This window comes from Brassica oleracea, chromosome C1 (genome assembly GCF_000695525.1).
Source record: "Brassica oleracea var. oleracea cultivar TO1000 chromosome C1, BOL, whole genome shotgun sequence".
Classification (NCBI taxonomy): Eukaryota; Viridiplantae; Streptophyta; class Magnoliopsida; order Brassicales; family Brassicaceae; genus Brassica; species Brassica oleracea.
Window position 1 is genome coordinate 27,440,259 of NC_027748.1, and position 249 is coordinate 27,440,507.

The following is a 249-nucleotide window of genomic DNA, read 5'->3' on the forward strand; positions in this document are numbered from 1 at the left end:
CTTCCCACGGCATTGTAGGCTGTTCCAGTCAATATTGATTGCTCCTCTTCTTCCTTAGATTTCAGCTGATGTTAGGAACTGCATCTCCTTGGTTGAGTTAGAGTTTATTCGTCTTTGATTTTGTATTCCTCGTCGTTGTCTTACCGTCAATAGTCTCTGCTCGTTTTGGTTTTCAAGATCTAGTTTTTGGTGTTCTGACTTCTATGCTGTCTTTCATAGCTCGAGGATTGCTCCATAGTTTTCTGATTT